A 19237-nucleotide genomic window follows, 5' to 3' on the forward strand; every position below is an offset into this window, starting at 1 on the left:
CCGTAATATACACCCACAAAGTTCAAAACCCCAACTGTCAAGTACAACAAACGTTGCACAGCGGCCTGTGTCCGACTGGATATTGCCTATTTTTTATACGTATGCCATATATTTCAGTCCCCTACAGTTTGAATATGGTTCATGAGAGCAAAGGAGACACTTATTTTTTTTAATTTTCAACTTCTTTACGATTAATCTCTTTAATATCAGTTTAATATTGTTTCAAAATGAAGAAAAGTTGCGAATATCTTAATTTATATAGACGCATATAAAATATTAATATTGACCGATTTACGTATCAGTGTACGATAAACGGTAAAATAGCTGGCTACACATTACCTTATATACACAGAGTCAAAACTTTCCTTGAGGATGCTTGAAGATGGCAAACATTCGCAAAAACGAGACCTCTAGTCCCAATTATTGTTCTTAAACAACATCATTGTCGAATTCATCCAGAAATGCGGACACCTGTAACTTAAGAAAATTGTGCACAAAAGATTGGTCCCAAACAAAAATGTATTAAATTCTCACCTACCAACCACAGACAGTCCTGGCATTGTAACAAGCAAAAAATATCACTCTTTAAGGGATGCGATGGTGTTTTTAATTTCATTTGAACTTGCTAGTTTTGAAGGCTTAGACATTTTATTTCTTAAATCTTCACACAAAGATTGTTTTTCTCCTATGATTTATGCACAGGTTTTAAAACGCTGGGAGGAGCACCCCTCGGGTTATATGCAGCTGGACACTATGGGAGGAGCACCCTCGGGTTCTATGTAGCTGGACACTATGGGAGGAGCACCCCTCGGGTTCTATGCAGTGGACACTATGGGAGGAGCATCCCTCGGGTTCTATGCAGCTGGACACTTTGGGAGGAGCACCCCTCGGGTTCTATGCAGTGGACACTATGGGAGGAGCACCCCTCGGGTTCTATGCAGCTGGACACTAAGATACTTTACACGTGGTTTTCACTTCCCATTGTGATGATGAAGTACGTGCTGCGCACGGCTGACAGCCTGGCTAGCTAGCTGCATCAATACAATGCACTAAAACTCAGACATGTAGACCCCCTTTGATCCCTAGTGATTTATGACGGACTCACAGCCTCCTTCTTTTCTCAGTAGTCAGGGCTACATTGTACCATATATATTCGTCCAGTAAGAAATGCCGGCTGAATTAGGGTAAATTAAACCCCATCTTATTTTGACTTTTAATTGATTTTAATGATTTACAGCTATGGCTAAAAGGAGTAGACTTGGGGTGGGTGGGGGGTGTAAACAAAGATTGACGGAGAAGGGTTGACACTCGGATATTCTGAACACTGCAATGAAAAGAGATACAGTTCAACGTTTATGCCTTATGAATAAAACATTGATATACTAACAACGAGGCCAAAAACAGTTTGAAGAGCAAACTCGTGTATAAAATAAAGCCTCACTGGCAGCCACTTAGCTCTCATTTCCTGGGCAAGGTACAGCGGAGTAAAATCTCCCTGCCATTAACTATTAACACCGTGAACCGTGGACAGTTGATGAAGGTGAAGTGAAGTAACCACTCAGAGATTGTCAACTGATAACTCAAATAATTAACTTGACCATTGTGGGGGTTTTGTGTCGATCAACAAATAGTCTTATCTTGGAACAAGCACGGATGCAATGGATTTACTCGTGTCTACCAAAGCGTTCACTGGATATTTCCCCGATTAATCATGTTCCTAGATGGTCAGGCGTGTTTCAAAATATATGAAAATAACCCATATATTCAGACACTGAATTCAAAATATTTAACATCAGAAAAAGATCTAGAAGCAAAAACATTCATGAACTTATCCTAAATATGATCAGTAAACAAAAAGGTCAACATTATCGGGAGAAAAAAAACTTTTGAAAAGATTCACGCTAACAGATTAAAAGCACGTACAGTTTTATATGCACGTGAGACTTTTTTCAGAAAAAATTACTTAGGCGAGTACAACTGCAAAATGCACAGACCCAGATCTGCCGTTGCGTAGTGCGCATGCAGATATGTACTCATGCAATTGGTTAGGAGTAACCGGTATAACATACAACGTTGACCCTGATCTGACAGAGCATTATGCAAGAGAGATCGATGTCTGTATTGTTTACTGTTAGCCTTGAGTTATAAATGAGAAAAGACGATATGTATCCAGAGTTGAATTACAAAGCATAAAGAGGTGTCTGAGAGAGAAAATTATATTGTTTATCGAAATAATGTAAATCTTGACCCTTGGACTCCAGACGTAAAATTCGGAACCTTGCAAGGCCAAATCAGTACAAAGACCACTATCAGACATCGCTACACTAATTAAGTTCCTTGCATATTTACGTTTTTTTTTTTTTCGATATTTTTAAATGAATTAAAGTGCGTTAGTTAAAATTTAGGATGCACCTTGACAATCATGCTTATGTTAGACATTAACTTGGACAAACAATTTCAACGCATTTTCTTCTTTAAAAAACGTATTTCTACTATTTAATAATTTATTTCTGCTATTAAATAATTTATCTCTGCTATTCAATAAAAAATATTCTGCTATTCAATAATTAATTTGTTTGTGCTATTAAAATAATTTATTTGTGCTATTAAATAATGTATTTTTGCTATGAAGTAATTTATTTATGTTAAATAATCTATTTCTGCAATTAAATAATTTATTTATAGTTTTGTTAAATAATTTATTTCTGCATAGGAATGAAAAGACTGCAATATTTAGTACGAGTGACCTTCTGAAGCAGCTAAATCACCCGTGACTGCACTGTATAATTTCAAGAGTTTAACACAATGAACATTTTATTTTCTGTTTAGGTTTCATTGCTGTATTGTATTCAATGGAAATAACATTCTTCACAATAGTGTATCTCAATGAAAAATAAGAGATAAAGTATTTATGATTTTCTAAGGAATTGAGATAGGTTGAATTAACAGGTGATTGGCTAAAATACTGTTGTAATATTTATCAGCTGCAAATATATTAAAATTCAATGATTGGCTAAATTACTGTTGTAATACCTATCAGCTGCAAATATATAAAAATTCAATGATTGGCTACAATACTGTTGTAATACCTATCAGCTGTAAATATATTAAAATGCATTGATTGGCTAAAATACTGTTGTAATACCTATCAACTGCAAATATGTTAAAATTTCACGATTGGCTGAATTACTGTTATAATACCTATCAGCTGAAAAAATATATTGAAATTCAGTGACCAGGTGTCCACAAAATATAGAAAATTTGCCTTTAAAATAAACACGTATTTAAAAAAAATTATTGTTTTGAATTTTAGTATCAGCATAAAACATACTTATGGATTAAGGTAGCCTTAAAATCAGTGTCCAAGATAAAATGCAAGTGTCACACACATTTACATCCGTTTGTAGCTGCATACAATATTTTATGCATCACAATATATACTAATACTCACAAATATACTACCAAGATTTCCATTGATTTCGGGTTTGGCTCGTGAATTGAAAGTGCCATCCGTATTCGCTGCGGGTGGAATAGATAGGACTATGATATTTTCTAAGACAGAACCAAAAATAAATCAATGCTAAACAAGATTACGTCCTTACCTTTACTCAGTGCATCGTGCATACTGCTCATTTATAGGTAAGATAAAATTAACCCAGTTAAAAATATAATCGGCTAGTGCATAAATTCTCACCCCAAAAGTTATTTATTTAAACTTTAAAAATAATTGCTTAGCCGTGACGTGATTCAGCCAGTGTGTTTTCTTACATTCCTCTGTGTAGTAATGTTAACAACTCCATGTATATAACATGTTGACCAGCCAAATACCGCTCCGGTGGTATAGTGGTTAGAGCGCCCGCCTCGGATGCGGGAGCTCGCGGGTTCGACACCTGGCCGAGTCATACCAAAGACTTTTAAAAATGGTACTAACATTTAGGCGCTTAGCATTAATTGGGTAGTGTTAGGACTGGTCGGCCTGGTGTCAGGATAATTTGACTGGGTGGGACATTACGCTACATGTCTGCGGGATGATGCCCCAGTCATCGTAAAACGCCACACTGCAGACATCGAAGAGATATGACTGAAAAATTGTTAAAGCTATGTTAAAAATCCAAATCACACACACACACATTTCACCAACAAAATCGTAGCAATAGTTTCATTTATTCATCTACTTCACTTGTGCGCAAGTTCATGCACAGTCAAGATGTGCATGGAGATGAAATGACTGCAGATGATAAAATGTGTCCCGGTCATCAGTCAACATGAAAGGAACGTTCTTAGTGGAACAGTAACGAAATTTATATGGTCAACCTAATATTATGTTTACTTTTTGTAATAAACCACTTCTGTCGTAATTGATAATTAACAAACCACTTATGTTATAACTGCAATGTTATAAAGCAGTGTTATATAAACATAATAAGCATGTAATATCTCTGGACACATCATGTAGAGTATAACTTCTTGTGACGTACGTGATTAATAGTTATGCCGTCTGTATCGGTAAAGAAAGATTCACGAGCCAGTAAAATAATATACTTTAATCACGAATTTTTTTCACGGTGCAACACACTCTCTCACTCTCTCATAATACACGTACCACGAAAAATTGTGTACGGCGGTATTTCTGAACATATCGTCATAGTACCAGAGTATACTGCATTTATATTGGGGACTAACAATTTTAATGTCTTTTTAAGCAAGGGCCTGACATTTTCTTTTGTATATTTCCTTGTTAAATACCTTATAATCTAAAACTGTAACTAAAGTGGGATGAGTACGCTTGTCGATAAAAATTGGAAGTATTGACACCGAAGCCTATTGATGTAATAGACAGGGAAACTTTGAGTGGGATACCACTAGCTGGACAAGATATTTATCAGAGCCAGTAAACATAAATACACTTACTGAACAAATTACAATATATTTAAAGGACTTGAGAAAGAACGTAAACAAATTTCTCGATGATTCGCAGCCTTATAAAGGTGTACATGTACCTAAAAGATTAACATACCGTAGTAAATAACTAAAGCTTAAATTTGTGTATAATCCTTGATTTGTCCAAATGTTGGATTTGACCCTAATATCGTTCATAAAATTCCATTTTACCGCCAAATTTCTGATTACAAGGAAGCATAAACATATCTGCAATATCAAAATTAATTTGCGACAAGGTTGACTGTTTTGGATAACAACAACAACAACAAAAAGAAATTTTTGGGATTCACCTTGTATTAACCACACACACACACACACACTTGATTAATATCTTGCCGATTATATTCGTAGTAAGCACGAATGCATTATGAGAAAATCAAGCATTCTGGGTTTTATATGCGCGTGCACGTGTTTGCACGCGCGCGCGTGTGTGTAGTCTCCCCAGGTTCTTCCTCCACCAAATACGCTGGCCGTCACGTACAACCCGTCGTGCGCTGAAAAATGAACACTTAACCCCAGAAAGTCTCAAGAAAAACAAACACATGTAACGGCTGGTTATGTAGTTTGTTGGGCCAAGCTAAAGGCAATCAGGTGGTAACTAAACTACGTACAGCCAGCCTATACCAGTTATATTGGTCACGTTAAGGCAACCATTACTAATTAGAAGTAAAATATTTTACCGGCCTGGGCCGAATTAAGGAGAGTGGGTGACACAGAGGACACGTGTCCCCGCCCTCCGGTTATTGGACTACCCTGGTTACTGTGGATAAAATTACATGTGTTTAAATAAACCATATATAGGTCTAATCCCTCTGGTACGTATCCTGGTATAGCTATAATAAATACACGCTTATAAAGTACATTTTAAGGACTGCTTTCGGGGTGTATTTCTAGATCTACATAGGTCCCCGATCTTAAGTCCCCCAGGCCACCCAAAAGCCTTAATCTAGCCCTGTCCCGACCACATGCACAAACAACTTCCATTTCTATTACCATACATGGAAATCAGTTTTCTGCATTTTAGATAATGTGGAAAATTTCTACCATTTTTGCAATTTTCTTCTATTTAGATTGTACAGCGAATTTTTGCACCATTTAGATAGATGGTAGCGTTTTTCTACCATTGAGATAGTATAGCAAATCACAAAAAAATAATATCACGATTTAATTTAACTTTAGACCCACTGGTTCTTGAGTACATATAAAAAAATAAAAAGGCATTCGAATTACAATATATACAACAGGTGTGACTTTTGTCACCTTTAGAGTGACAGTAATATCTGAGACTGTTTGGTCAGTAATGCATCGTCGTCTTATGCACTCAACCTCAAAGTAAAGTTAATGCTCTTTGGAGAGAGAGAGAGAGATTGCAAGTGCTGGTCATGACCGTGTGTTTTAAGTGTGGACAGAAAGGTCTATCATGCGATGGGTGGATTCAGGAAAGGAGGAGAAAGGGTGGGTGATATTCATACAGAGGGATTTGAATGAGTTAGCCTGATGATATAAAGGATGACATATTTGGTGACTCCATAATTGTCCCCTCGGAAAAATAGATAATGTTCCGATCCGTCTCTATATATCTATTTGATTAACACCTTTTTTGTTTTAAAATAATGACACTGTACTTAAAACAGCATTCATAAGTGGATTATGCATGTTTCATCGAAATCGGATAAGAAATATCGAAAGTTGTAAGGATTTGAATTTGTTTGTGTTACAGAGTAAATGTTGTTCTATTTCCCATAATCTGCTGGTCACATTCTTTCTATTTGCCTCAATACCGCTCCAGTGGCCTAGTGGTTAGAGCGTCCGCCTCGGATGCGGGAGGTCGTGGGTTCGATCCCCGACCGAGTCAAACCAAAGACTTACAAAATGGTACTAACAGGTGCCTCGCATGGCGCTCAGCATTAAAGAGGTTAGTGTTGGGCCCCGAGTGGCCGAGTGGTCTAAATCGCTCTTCGTTACGGATCACTGCCATCTCACCTCTGTCTGCGGCGGTTCGAGTCTAAGATTCAGCCAATGTGGGCATGTGAGAAAGCTTGCCAGTAGCTTCTCGTGGGTTGGTGGTTCTTTCCGGGGTTTTCCGGGTTCTTCCTCCACCATTAATACTGGCCGCCATGTATAGCCTATCGTGTGCTGAAAAATGGCGTTAAACCCCACAACAACAACAACAACAAAGAGGTTAGTGTTAGGACTGGTTGGCCTGGTATCAGAATAATGTGAATGGGTGGGATATCATGCTACATGTCTGCGGCATGATGCCCCAGTGCTCGACATCACTATAAACTGCCACACTGCAGACATCGTGGCGATATGACTGAACAATTGTTAAAGCTACGTTAAAAATCCAAATCACAACACCACAACACTATTTGCCTCACTCTGTTGGGCAAACTCTTTCTGTTTGGAGCACTCTGTTGGGCAAACTCTTTCTGTTTGGAGCACTCTGCTGGGCAGGCTTCATGTCCGCACACTACGCCTAGCTGATTGGTTGGCATAAACAATATTTATTATCTTCGTCCATCAGTTCATAAATAATACGTCACACGAACAGGACTGAACAACAAATAAGTTATTTTATGTTAAGCTCTCTCCTTGTCAGCAATATTCTTTAAATAAACGGTTTTGACCCTGACCGATTCGATATGCAATAGGTGATTTACAGATGCCACCCTCGGTTAAAAAGCCCTCAAAAAAAGGTATATAGACCACTAAATGTACTTGTGATTGGTCTCGATAATACGTTGTTATAGTACCTTTCACTCACCTGTAAGAATAATGAATACGGTATACAGCACAACGTCATCACACCGACATTCACAGATTTGCTGTATATTCACACCTGTTCTGTATTTAAATGAAGTGGGGGGGGGGTGATGGTATATATATATATATATATATATATATATATATATATATATATATATATATATATATATATATATATATATATATATATATATATATATATATATATATATGTGTGTGTGTGTGTGTGTGTGTGTGTGTGTTCTTTTATGTTTACAATGTTTTAATTTATATCTATATTTTATTTTAGAGGTATGGACTTTGTAGTCTGACATAAAGAATTCTTATCTTATTTTATATTATATATATTAATGTTTCATTACAATAATAATCTTTTTTTCTACTTACGTTTAGAAATAATACTGTTAGAACGGATATTTCCCAGGACTGGAAAGATTCCTTTCCTGTGGCAGCAAGGGTTAAGTCTATCATTTCACTAGACACACCACGTGTGACAGGTGATTATATACAGTACAAATTAAAAGAAATGTATATATTTTGTGGATTACAAGCAAACATATCTTTTGAGAGCAGGCGGAAACAGCTGGTATTTTTCAACTCTCTCATGGTAAACATATACTATTAAGATTTCTTAGCTAAGGCCTTTTTTCTTTACGGTATCTCATTCATAAATATCTTCGGAACCTGTCTATACAGGTGACAATAAGAAGGGTCTCCCACACCTTGCGTATTGCACGTGTCACGGTAGCCTCATAAAATTCGACAACCTGTGTCAACTGTATGTAGATTAATTGTCCTAGGTTATCTAGGTTTGACCTATAACGGAGTGTAGCATGATATATCAAGTAAAAGTGTATCCAACTACCTGTTCTAAAGACCTGTATAATTAAATATACAGGCAATGAAAGACACATTTACCATACGTCAATGGGTAAATTTACAATTCATGGTCTATACCAAATATAGGCCATGTATTGGTACCTTTTCACAAAGTTAGGAAATAGTTGATGTCCGGACACATTTCTAAAATAAAGTAAGATATAATGAGTCCAAGAAATACTGAGTGATATTGGAAACAGCGAACACCAATTGTTTTAGTATTTGAAAAATGCAAACGTGAGAAGATTATCAGATTTTGAGCCACGCTTTTTATTAATGAATAACACCCACACACCCATATATATATATATATATATATATATATATATATATATATATATATATATATATATATATATATATATATAGAGAGAGAGAGAGAGAGAGAGAGAGAGAGAGAGAGAGAGAGAGAACATTTTTATCCCCCCCAAAAAAAACTATTTCTCAGGGTTGTATTGGCACTCGTTAATACCACGAGGTTATTTCTGCTAATACATACCATGGCAGATGACTGTTTACCCAGCCCCACCGCGGTGACAGGCAAACTGCCCAGATTAGAAGGAATGAAAATGGGTATCCCCCAGCTAGCTGTACACTGCACCATTGACACCTTATGTAACAAATCCTCCTACACTCCAATTCTGACACGTCACCGTTTACTTTATCGGGCTTGCTTATTTTCCTGAAATGTATCAGCCCATTTTGAAGATCTGATTAACACTTTCACGTAACTACTAAACCCATCCTTTTCCAAGCTGACCCATAGTATGCGTGATAAACTTGTACATTGAGTTCCGAACTGACCGATGGTATACAGGTCAAGCTCGTAGATTGTACAGCAAATTTATTGTATTAAGTTACTTTTAAGTATATATAAGAAAAAAAGAAGAAAACAACAATATCCTCAAAAACCATACGGACCAAATGAGGTTATGGTCAAATAAGTATAAACTTTGTATAAAAGAATTTTGGTCTTTTTTAAAATTAAAAAAAAATATAAAGTAAATAACAATGTATTCCAAACTTCTCATGAACTCAGGAAGACATTGTTTTCACAATATATTTGGACTAATTGCTTTCAAACCAAAAATATTCTTCACTCAATTCTAAATTTGAATTTGCCCACAAGGGCTTGGGTAAAAACAGACCAAACTGCGATGTTCCCATCATACTGTTAGCGCTGTATATGGTGTAATAATGATTGCATACTTTTCAAAGCATCTCTAAGCTTTTACAAGTGTTAATAGTCTTCCGTATCTAGTGCATAGGGAAAACAGCTTATTCGAAGTCTGTAGCAATACAAATAATAGACGCAGTGATCTTTCTATAATTCAGTTCTTCCGAAACCGATAATGACTCATCCTAATTTTGTTGTATCGCACATTTGTACCTCAGTGGTTTGCGTGTAGAAGTTTCGAGGTGATGGGATTTTCATAAAAGGAGAATTAATCTAAATTAGGCATGACAAGCAAATATTTGATTTTCTTATCGATCAAGCGAAGTGACATGAACAGTGCTACCACGGAAGTAAGGTCTTCTATCATAGGTTCGAAAGTATGCATGTGAAATCGTCAATATATATCTACATACATATATGCATGCATCATACATACATACATACATACATACACATGCATGCATGCACGCACGCATGCACGCACGCACGCACACACACATACACATACATACATACATACATACATACATACATACATACATACATACACATGGTATGGGGAGGCGGCACTATACTATCATTACTAACAAGTAGGGATCCGTATAATCTAATCAATACTCTAAGTCTTTAATATTCCGATAAACAAATATGGTTGTGAAATTTGCAACTTAGAAGCATGTAATGCGCGTGAAATATAAGGGTCGGAATGTTTTAATCCTAGCTTGTAAATTTAGCACCCAGATGAATCAGTTCAGAAACAAACATTTAATAACCATGACTAAACATTTATGACAGATAATAATTCATCAAAAATGTTATATACAAGGTGTATAAAGTTATCACACAGCCATGGACTGTCACCTCGTGAAATCTGATAATTTTCTATTGATACAATTTCATATATAAGGACTTTAGTACTACCAGGACAAAACCGTTCAAGATTTGAATTTTTGTTTAACGAATAAGTAAATTACGTCAAGCATGATTATATAACGTAAATCATCTGAAGCCCCTTGAAATCGGACACACTCATCCCATTTTACGCGTCTCGCTCATTTTCGCAAACAAGCTGAAGTAAACTTGAACAATACACACTTATCAAATATATACAAAAAGAAAAAGGAAAATAATTATGTTAGGAAACTTCTAAAAGATTATTGCCTACATTATGAGCAACCAATGGAGCTATGTGGCTTTCCCAGGATACACCAAAGCAGCCGATTAGAGCTAGCCTTTGCAGGTATTGAACCAGCGACCTTTGGATTACGAATCTAATGGTCTACCAACTGACCTACTGCGAATCCGAAAAACAGAGGGTAAAAAATACCAAAATTAATCAATAAAATAGTTATTTTTTTTCTTCTTGTTGTTAAAATTGCAATATCATCAATATCATCATAAAAGCAGATTTCCAAGAAAAGTGAGAAAATACGTGTTGTAGCAAATAATTAGATGAGGATATCTATTGTGTTTAATAAAATAAAACCACTTAAATAAATGGCCACAATAAAACTTTGATTTTTCGGTTACTGTTCTTCAGGTGTAAAGAGCTAAGTAAGACACGTCGTTGTTGTTATTTTGGGCCCCAAGACAAGTTATTGTAAAATCAGATCTGCCTTTATCACGCATTATCATCCAAAAATAAAGTAAGTATTTACCATAGCCTGTTTTGTTTTCTTCAGCTTTTAAATAAACTCGTATGACGAAAGCAAAAGCCAAATCGTGATAGCAACGTTAATCCCGGATTAAGAAAATTCTTATTATATCTGGGCAGTGGGATTCGGGTGAATGATACAAGGAACAATTAGATCCATTTATCTTGGGCATCGGCACGAATTTGTCCAGAGAGGTGGTTCAAAGCCAAAATCAAAGGGATCATGATTCTAGATTTGTAACAAATGGGTGGGGGTAATTTGTACACCTGCATGGAAGGTTAGAATGTAATAATTCCAATAATGGTTCCGGTTCCTTCCCATCTTGGTTCCAGATTTTAGAATAACTGAGATCTAGGGTTAATATCCGCTAATACATCGAGGGCTGAGCCAGTCACGACCCTAATGGTCACATGCCGTCAGTAAGTGAGGGGTGATACTGTGTGATAAATACGGTGTGACAAAAGTTGCAGTTTTTTATGAACAGTTAACATCCCAAGTTATGTTTTAATATAAATTGAAAATACATACCTTACTGCTATTATGGTAATTTTGTTTTAAAAGATTAAAGCTTGCTTTTTGAATTTCCTTTTAGTCTTTGGGAAATAAATGTCAGTGAAATATAAACACAAAATAAATTATATAATTTTCAAAAATATAATGTAATGTATTGGACTAAAAGCCAGGTATTTATATTGCCGTGTTTGGGGCCAAATATAACCCATATTCCCTGTCGAAATACATGGCATATTTTACAAAAGTTGACTCGAAAATAGTGATTCAACAAAACAGAGATGACAATTAAATTACTTATCTTGATTATATACCTAAACAAAACTCGGAATCACGTTTACTTTTCATTACTGAAATGTATTGAAAGATGAATAAAGAAGCGAAATCTGGGCCCATAAGGCCGAGCGAGCCGAGTCCAAACTAAGTCAATCTATTTAAATTCTATAAACTTTTTGAAGTTGTTCCCTGCCTCTAGCACTCTGACTGTGAAAGTGACGTGAAAACGGGATTTATCTGCCCTTAGGGCACTCTTTTACATCGGAGGAGCCTATGACACATTAGGACTATTACAAGGACATGTAAAGGATAATGATGTAATATTAATTGGGGGTTTATTGCTTGGTTTTCATAATTGATTAAGGGAGTATCTGAGTATGGTGTGTAATTAAATTATTTGTTATTATGAGTATTATTTAGTGACTACGTCTAACACACGTGAGAGAGTGAGAGAGAGTGAGTGAGAGTTGTATATTTAATATAGCATTAACAATTTTTCAGTCACATCGCTACATTGTCTGCAGTGTGGCAATTTATTGTGATGTCAAGTGCATCATGCCGCCGACATGTAGAACGATGTCCCATCCAGTCACATTATCCTGACACCAGGCCGACCAGTCCTAATACTAACCTCTTAATGCTGAGCTCCTAGCGACGAGGCAGCTGTGAGAATCAATTGTATAACTCTTTGGTTAACCCGCGACCCTTCGCATCCAAGGCTGACGCTCTAACCACTTAGGCCACCGGAGCGGTCCATGAGAGAGATAGTGTGTGTGTGTGTGATTTGGATTTTTAACGTAGCTTTAACAATTGTTCAGTCATATCTCTACGATGTTTGCAGTGTGGCATTTTATAGTGATGTCGAGCACTGGGACATTATGCCGCAGACATGTAGCATGATGTCCAACCCAGTCACATTATGTTGACACCATGTTGACCAGTCCAAACACTAACCTTTTAATGTTGAGCGCCAAGCGAGGCAGCTGTTAGTACCATTTTTATAAATCTTTGGTATGACTCGACCGGAGATAGATCCCACGACCTCCCGCATCCGAGGCGGACGCTCTAACCACTAGGCCACCGGAGCGGTGAGAGAGAGTCCTGGTATTCCTATGTTGCAGTTAACATTTAAAATAGCGTTGCATGACATACCTCCCTCTTATGAACAATTCAGCTCCCCTGCTCCCTTTCACAGCCCCCCCTCCCTCCATTAATAGTCTGTACCCATTAGGCTCACATGGTATGAATCAAGATACAAAGGGAAGGGGGGCCCGAGTGGCCGAGTGGTCTAAAGCGCTCACCGTTCCGGATCACTGACATCTCAGCTCTGTCTGCGTGGGTTCGAGTCCAAGTCCCGGCTAGCGTGGGTACGTGGGAAAGCCTGCCAGTAGTTTCTCGTGGGTCGGTGGTTCTTCCCTGGGTTTTCCAGGGTTTTTCCTCCACCAGTTATACTGGCCGCCATGTATCGCCTATCTTGTGCTAAAAAATGGCGTTAAATCCTAGAACAACAACAACAACAAAGGGAAGTTTGCGGGCTATTCTTTAAGGGGATAGTCAGTTAGCAAATGCATTATTGTTGAAGCTAAAAATACTAGCTTATTCCGGGATCATCCATTTTCAACAGCCAATTTTCAATGACTAAAATCAAATGCAAAGTCCAGATCAACTTACGTGGTCGTGCCTTTCTTTACCACTGGAGAGTTTGCATAAATACTTGACAATAAGGGATTAACATCTCTCTAGCTCTCGTTAAAGTCGCCACTACATTAAATTAGTTCCTTATGATATATTTCCTTTCTTCTCCATATTTCTTTAAATGTAATGCAGTGAAATATTTATGAGGTCATATACCTATCCTAAATATGCTCTGCAATAACGTGGACACAACATAAAAAATTAAATGTTGAATTTCATGGAAATAGTTGCATTTTAATAAAATGACAGGAATTTTTAGTGCTAGTGACCTTTCCGGAACTGACCGAAATCCCAAGCTGTTGTTCTGTCATCTTTCTCAAAAACAACATTATTTTATGTTTTGGCTTTAAAGCCTCAATGACGCCGTTTAGCATAAATTTGACCATTTTCCCAATCCGGCTAAAGTTTGGGAGGAAAGAGATGATTTGTTAAAAGAAGCATCTCGAAATAAACCGTTCTCTGAAATAATCAAGATGTTAGGTTTAAATGACGTTCAGATGTTCAATTTAGAACTACGAGGTGCCACCCCTGAATTCAGTCGACGAAGTCGTTCGTAATTCCGTTCTCTTTCTAGAGTGCACGTGATACATTCGACAAATTCCGTTAGTGACGAATCTAATAACAGAAACATTCGCACGTGGTATGAGGCGCCGTAACATACAAAATCTGGTCCAATCAGAACGTTGCTACTGAAATTTTAATGTCATATGTCCAGAATTCCAATTTAACGTGTTGTGTTAAAAATGCTTGTCCTTAAAGTTCCATTTTCTAGGTCGAGAATTTAGATTATGTCTATTGAATTAAACAATAGTGGTTGAAAGTTATATTTTCTATGACGAGGTTTTAGATTGTGTCGTTTGAATTACACGGTGGTGGTTGAAATTTCAATGGCATACGTCGAGAACTCCTAATTTACGTACTGGTTCAAAGAGCTTATGTTGAAAGTTCCATTTCATATGTTGAGTATTTAGATTTCATCTGTTGAATTACACGGCAGTTGTTGAGGTCGCTCTCGTGAACGGACCGCGTTATTTTTACACAAGGAGGCTGCTTCTCGTTGCCGTGAAATTCAACAGATGAAATCTAAATACTCTCCATACGAAATGGAACTTTTATCACAAACAGTTGAATACAACGTGTGAATTAGGATTCTCGACAATATGGTATTGGAATTTCAACCACCGCTATGTAATTCAAAATATACACTGTAAAACATCGACATAGGAAATAGAACTTTAAACCACCACTGTATAATTCAACATATAAAATCTAAAATTTCGATTTAGAAAATGGAACTTTAAGGACATGCAATATGATCCAACACGTGATATTGGATTTCTCGACATACGACATCGAAATTTCAACAGCTACTTTCTCACTGGACCAGCTTCCTCGTCCGCTGCCGCGCCTCATACACGTGGCGCACAAATGAATTCGAGATAGAATGAATAGATCTGAAGAAAAAAAAGTGTGCGTTTAACACAAATAAGACTCGGGTGAATATTGGTGCGCTGTAATACTCTGAAGATCGTAACTGGGCTAAAGACAATCCGACATTGTGTAGTTTTGGCTTCTTAATTTACAACGGTGACGCCATCGAATCTTGTATTCCAGCTTTCGGCTGAAATCGGCTGACACAAGGATGTCGCCGATCAGCGTCGCATTAAATCGTAAACACGAGAAAAATGGCAGGGTTTCACAGTTCGATGGATAAATTATTTGGCTCATAAATTGATGAAACGTCGATTTTATTTGGTTTTAATGAAACCCAACGATATTTAGGACCAATATGTTTCAATATTCAGTATTATTCATATGATTTGACATATACGACTTTTTGCACGTAACGGCGGCTTTGAGGCTTTAATACCGCTTTCTGTTAAGGCAAGTAACATTTCTCACTGGCAAACAAATCCCAAGGAAATTCAGATCGGAGAGCAAAAATATTAATAACTTCCTTTGGGACTAAAATAAGATGCAAAACAGCTGATTGATTCAATCAGTGTAGCGATAACTGAAAGGGCAAAACACAGTATATATGTATTGTCTATAGCGTTTATTGGCACGTCTGCACAGTCCTGGCTATATAGTTCCCGAGTAAAAGCATAATTATAAAACTAAAACGTGAAAACTTGCCTAAAAATAAGAAAATAAAACTTTACAAATAAAGGAAATTATTCAGTCCTTCAAGATCAAAAATATAAAGCTTTTAAGGACATTGTGAAAAATAAAAAGGTTAAAACAAAATTCAAACATTTAAGGTCAAATTGCCAAAGTTCTTTGCAAAGTATTTGAAGTAAGCAAAAGGGTTTGAAGAATATAGTCCTTCGTATATAGGATAAACATTTTGGTATATCGCAATCTTTAAGAAAGTTAAATATTTTTTCTGGCAAAACATCATCAATAGCTATTTGACAAAAAGAATGTAGTTCTCTCAATCTTGAAGACGATAAACTCGACAAGATCGTGCTCCACTTGTTAGTGAACACTGGTATGGTACAGACTCCGGTCGAGGTTAACCCATCATGCATTGTTTACATTCGTACATCGTATACGCGAGCGGCAAAAAACAAACTACAGTCTGTTACTAGACATTATATATATATATATATATATATATATATATATATATATATATATATATATATATATATATATATATATATATATATAGTCCAGATCTTCTCTTGGCTTTTATGTTTAGTGTTTGTTTTGTGGCTGTAGTTGTTCTTCGCCTGACGAGTTTGCTTAGCTCGTAATGCTGTAAAAACTATTTTGTATTTGCGCCGTTATAAATTTGTTTTTCACGTAAAATCGATTTGCGCGGTCATTAATTTTTGTGTCAATACCATAAAACACTGGAATTTACACATGCAATTTTTGACTCACCAGAACTAACTTTAGTGTGTAATAACGTTAAGAATAGTTAACTAGCGTAAGGGCGATGGTTCGTTGTTCTTTATTAGCACTATTCTGAAGAAAAAATGTTCACAGACGAAATATTTTTTTCTTTGCATACCTCTTGAAAATATTCTAAATATTTTTCTAGAATTTTTTCTATTACTTTTAAATGTTTATAAACATGTTCCAGTAGTAACGTCTCCGTTTGAAGATTCGCTGCTTCTGTACACGCATCAGTGCTAGAGCAGAGTTTACACGTGACCGTTTCAAACAGGCAGTACATTCCCTTATGCATATATACAATCGCCTCATGCCGCCAACAGTAATATATACCTAGATTCACACCATCAGAAAATTGTTTTGTTGCAGCCTTGAATTGCTCCAAGAAAGTTAAATTGATTTTTACCAACTATGAGAGAAATCGATAAAGATAACACATTCATACATTTGCCTTTGTCTGGCGGGGAATTGCATTCGCTAAAGGTGCAAGTGCAAACAATGAAGTTTATTTTTTAATGATTGCGAATAAAAACATGATAAAACGAGAAATCAAATTCTAGTAAGCGTTTTTGTGAACATACGCCAAATTTACAACCTTAATTTTTTTAAAAAAAATGTTTGAAGAATGTCAAAAATGCATATTATTGGCACGTTTTAGTTGGATATAGACAGATGAAATTGAACATTTGAAAATCCAAAATCCATGTGGTTACTTTTCCTAAATAAGAAACACCAGTCTCCTTATCTTCGATATTCTCTGTAGATTTACAGACCTTTCCAAACGAAGGAATTAAACAGCAGCAATGAAAACCATTGCAGTGGAAAAGTGGAATTTTTAGTTTTACAAATTTCTCAAGAATCGGAATAGTATATGCAGATAGCTTACAGTATCATAAATGTTTATATAGACCTGTCAATCAATACTAATTAGCACTTACTTGTACACGTGACTAATTAGAAGGCTATGAATAATTGGCTTCTGATGTAATCACCGGAATTTTAAACAATCAAAAACCGTCATCACACTAATTCAAGATGTGATTAATTCGGTTTTTTTTCTCTTTCGTTTAGGTCTTTGACTTTGATAGTTAAGAAAATCCTTATTGCCTACCATATTTATTGCTAATTGCATTTTTAAATTTATTTTCAGGAATGTTTTTTTTGTTTGTTGTTTTTTTTGTGTGCTTTCTGTTCAAGATTAAGTTTGAGAAATTCTATGATTACAAATCTGAAAAATTTAAGACAAGATGAAGGTTAAGGTAAGATTAAAGCGGTTTTCGCTTACCGGAAGCACCGGTCAAGCTTGGTGTAACCCGTACGGATCAGCTTAGGCCAGGCCTGAATTTCACCAGCATAATTTAAGTCGTCACTTCATTTTAAGTATAGACTCCAGCGATATTATTAGCTGAAACTTAAGTAAGACTTAAAATTGACCACTCAAATTATACCAGTGAAGCTGATGCCTGATATGTTAAATAATTTGTGTTAACGTGTGAAATGCTCCAAAAAATGAGGCCTGGTAGTTTATTTAATGTGGGGAAACATGTAGGATATACTCACAAAACTGAGACCCGGTATGTTACATAATGTGAGGTAACATGCTAGAAATGCTCCCAAAACTGAGGCCTGGTATGTTATATAATGTGGGGAAACATGGAGGAATGGAGGAAATGTTCTCCAAAATGAGATCTGGTATGTTATATGCTATGAGTTAAATGCTCCCAAAACTGAGGCCTGGTATGTTACATAATGTGAGGTAACATGTTGGAAATGCTCCCAAAAGTGAGACCTGGTATGTTATATAATGTGGGGAAACATGGAGGAAACGTTCTCCAAAATGAGATCTGGTATGTTATATGCTATGAGTTAAATGCTCCCAAAACTGAGGCCTGGTATGTTGCATTATGTGGGGGAACATGTATTAAATGCTCTCACGGACGACTAAAATATAGAAAATACATAGTAAAAAGCCAGAACGTATCAGAAACTACAGTTATGAATTTAGTAAAAGTTATGAAACTGTCTTTCGTTTGACTAGTTTGATGATGTCATATTTTGTATGCATTAGGGAAGATGTCTCATGTAAATGAGTGATAGATGGGTTTGGATCTAATTATTATTGCATTATATCCAACGGTGTTACTAAAGCTGCATGTGTTACGAGTCCCACTTTATAAACTTGCAGACCTTAGTTTGTGATCTGTGTAGCTTCAACTTGCCGCCAGCCACTTTGAAATTTAAAACGACTGTGTGGTTTGCAAATTAAAAACGCCTTTTAGATGTTGTCGATTCACCACGCTTTATACATACGGCAGATCCATTCTAAATGTTCCACCGCTCTGTATACAGTTTGCGATACAGATGCAGATGGCCTGGGTGAAATTGCGCCGGAAGATCTTGGTCTGTATAGTTGAAGCTGGATCCGACTTATAAG

This window comes from Sinohyriopsis cumingii, chromosome 17 (assembly GCF_028554795.1).
Source record: "Sinohyriopsis cumingii isolate HCF-2022 chromosome 17, ASM2855479v2, whole genome shotgun sequence".
Lineage (NCBI taxonomy): Eukaryota > Metazoa > Mollusca > Bivalvia > Unionida > Unionidae > Sinohyriopsis > Sinohyriopsis cumingii.